This window comes from Polypterus senegalus, chromosome 9 (assembly GCF_016835505.1).
Source record: "Polypterus senegalus isolate Bchr_013 chromosome 9, ASM1683550v1, whole genome shotgun sequence".
Classification (NCBI taxonomy): Eukaryota; Metazoa; Chordata; class Cladistia; order Polypteriformes; family Polypteridae; genus Polypterus; species Polypterus senegalus.
The window spans coordinates 168,609,958-168,613,781 of record NC_053162.1 but is presented as its reverse complement, the minus strand read 5'-3'; positions in this window follow the sequence as shown (position 1 = coordinate 168,613,781).

Genomic DNA, 3,824 nt, shown 5'->3' with positions numbered 1-3,824 from the left:
CTCTCTTCTTACCTACCACTTGGGTGGGTCTTTAAAACTCCAATCCCTGCACTGTCATTTGGGATTTTTCTTTGAGAGCATGGGATCGAACCCTGATGGTCTTGGAGACATCGCTCAAATGGAAAGAGGAGGGAGTCTGTGCTGGCGGACACTGTGAAACACCCGCAGAGAATTAAAAGAGTAAAAAAATAAAGACTACCAATTGGCTACTGTTGAAAGTAATCAATCAATCAATCAATCAATCAACATTTATTTATATAGCACATATTCATACAAAAAAATGTAGCTCAAAGTGCTTTACAAAATGAATAGAAAAATAGAAGACACAATAAAAAATAAACACAAGTCAACATTAATTAACATAGAATAAGAGTAAGGTCCGATGGCCAGGGTGGACAGAAAAAACAAAAAAAAAAAAACTCCAAAGGCTGGAGAAAAAAATAAAATCTGTAGGGGTAAGTGTTATATTAAAATCAATTATATGTTTAATTGAAAACTTTTCAAGTCTAAATAATTTTATATAAAGTATAGTATTGTGACCGGTCTTCGGGACAGTCCAATAGTCGAACCGAATAGGGAGTTTCAAAATATATGAACAGATATGGGTCCCTCTTTAACAATACGTGTCCCTTAATATACGCTGTAAAAGGAATGAACATACAGTACAAGGATAATAAAGAAACTGAAGCCTAGCATAAACTTGACAGTCTGCACTGAGCGTGTGGACCAGGCAGAGAAAGTGACGTCACGCTTCATTACACACCCCGCCCTGTTCACAAATTTTCTATCTAACTGCGCGACAATGCGGACACGGTAAGAAGTAATGAATTTCAACAAGAGGCTGCTTACGTGCGTGTCAGAATGATGAACAAAGGGATGGACATGCAAAAACTATTTGAAATGTATCTGCTTATCATGAAGATCCTCTACACAGAAGAATATTATACTCGTCCTTTATCTTCATGCCTTTATTCAACAGGTCCGTTACTCAGGGACGTGCGGTCAGGGGAGGCAGGTGAGGCGCTCTCAACTATCATCACGAAAAGTAAAAAAAACTAATAATATAACATAAAATAAATGTGTCCATTGGTCTGTGCTATAAATTTGTTTTCTGTGTGATTCCAATAATTCTGATCATTTTAATAGTCAAAATCGCTGAATCTGCACATTTCCTGCTCAAATAAGAGAGAAACGCAAGATGTAGCGACGAGCCTCACCTCACCTCGGACTGCGCTCTCCTGCACATGCTGGCTTGATGCATGCAATTGGCACATATCTGTTGCTGTCTCTCTGTATGTCGCCAATATAATGTTTGCAGACACGTTTATTATACACTCTGACTCTCCACAGTCTGGCTAATATCTTTAATGAATGTATCTGACATATTTAGTTTTGCTGATCGGACATAAAAGCCGCAGTGAAAAGGCACAAGGTGAGGCAGACAGTACCGTGCCTCACTGACAGGGGCGTATGTGAGCCCAACAGGCACTTGTTACTGCTGTTCTTCTATGCAGAGGCGCCAAGAAATTAGCGACATCAGAAAGTCAAGTGCACTGCAGTGCCCGTTTATTTTTATTTATTGTTCTGACTGACTGCCAAAACAGAAGAGTAAGACATTTCAAACTAAAGGAAAACAAGGAGGACTTTTACAAGAAAGTGACTGAGATTTTCATGGAGAAGGACAGGCGCATGGACTTCATTTACAAATAAAGGTTAAGATCATAAACGGTTTTCAATTTTATAAAAAATGGGATCAGATTAAGAAAAAACAATGCAATATTTAAAAACTTCATTTTGACCTTAAATAAAATATTCTTTGGTTTTTTTCTTGTTATCCTATTGTTGAACAGTCTGTATTAAAATTGATTAAATCATCAGAATTAAAAGCTTTTATAAACAACTAAATATTTCAATTAAGGTCAACACTGAAATTCGTTTTATGTACACCACTCTATACTTTCACTTGTACTGAATGAGTATGAATTGTGGAATTACAAATGTAACGTTCTAGATAGATAGATAGATAGATAGATAGATAGATAGATAGATAGATAGATAGATAGATAGATAGATAGATAGATAGATAGATAGATAGATAGATAGAGTCAGTGCTTCACCAGCCATAAACATCACCGTCATTCCAATCTTCCTCTTAAAGTCATTAAGGCACGCTACTTCTATAAGTATAGTCTCACATACTCTGCTGTGACCAAACACCGTCACTTACTTACTATGAGATTATCAACGCACCAATCGAATGGGCTGCATAAAGTAGAAATGTGCTTTGGTTTCTCGTCGAGCACGCGCTTTGCCGTGCGGTCTGCGCGTATAAACCAGACCTACGACGATCAGGTACATTCCATTTATCAGCCGAATGCAGACAATAAAAATCAGGGCGGTGTGTATAATACAGTTTAGTGGGGTTGGGGGGCAGATGGTGCGGGGCCTGGTGTGATAAAGTTCTGAAACTATAACAAGTAACATTATATTGTTCTGTTCTGTGTATTGTATTGTATTGACCCCTTCTTTTTGACACCCACTGCACGCCCAACCTACCTGGAAAGGTGTCTCTCTTTGAACTGCCTTTCCGAAGGTTTCTTCCATTTTTCCCTACAAGGTTTTTTGGGAGTTTTTCCTTGTCTTCTCAGAGAGTCAAGGCTGGGGGGCTGTCAAGAGGCAGGGCCTGTTAAAGCCCATTGTGGCACTCCCTGTGTGATTTTGGGCTATACAAAAATAAACTGTATTGTATGTATTGTATTGTACTGTATTGGACAATGTGGGTGAATTTAGTGGACTTGATATTTGCGGGAAGAAGTTTAGCCCGGCTATATGACCCCCTAAAGCTTGAGCTGATTAACATTTCAGCGTCTAAATTTGAAAAGTGACTACGCTGCGTCAAGTCGAAATGACTCAAACCCCAGAAAAAAAATCCGTTTTGATCTCGCTGCAATTAAGGATTTAAATGAAAGGCATTTAGATAAAGACGGCGGAGCGAGGTTGCCTGACTCAATATTAACAAGGAGTCGATGAACTGGACCCGGTGTTTTTGAGCATAGGGCACCTAAACCTGTGCATGGCGGAGGTCCAGAAGTCTGGATTTATCAAAACTCTGGTATTTGTGATAAGTAGGGTTGTATCTTTGCAGGCACCACTGAGTTTTGCTCAACTGGTCCTCCTGTGGAAATTGAGAATAAAGCATTTGAAGTAACTGTGTCTGAATTTTACCGAATGGCTGGGAACTCCCTCACATAAATTGTTAAAATTGAATGACGTACATAATAATAACGTATGTAGCGGAAATCTATAGCATAATACCAAATCAACTTAGCTAATTCGTTTTGGAATAACGCTACTTGAATAAGCGGCATTGATCTATGCGTTGAAACGATACAGAAGTGTACAGCGCATTATAAAAGGAGATAATTCATGCGGAACCTATATACATAATTCAATCAAATAAATACTATCGGATATTTTTTTTGTACTGTTTTCATCATATACTCCTAAGAGATCGAGAGATCCATTCTTTCCATTGTTACATACACGACTTCCTTGTCATGTTTTCAACTGCAACCAATGAACGCTTGCTTTGCATTATTTATGCAACTCGTTTACAGTAAACGTATCCTTGAATTGCTAAATACACATGTTAAAAGCAGCCTAGCCAGAGGATGTACAAGTGACCCCCGCTTTTCTGTCTCATCCCTAACCTGTAGGAGCTGGCTGACCGGCACACTGGGCAGACGTTGTTTGTGATTCGACACCTGGTTGAACATGATTTGTGTGTGTATATGGCGCATGCGCGATTTAACTGACTTGTTCTG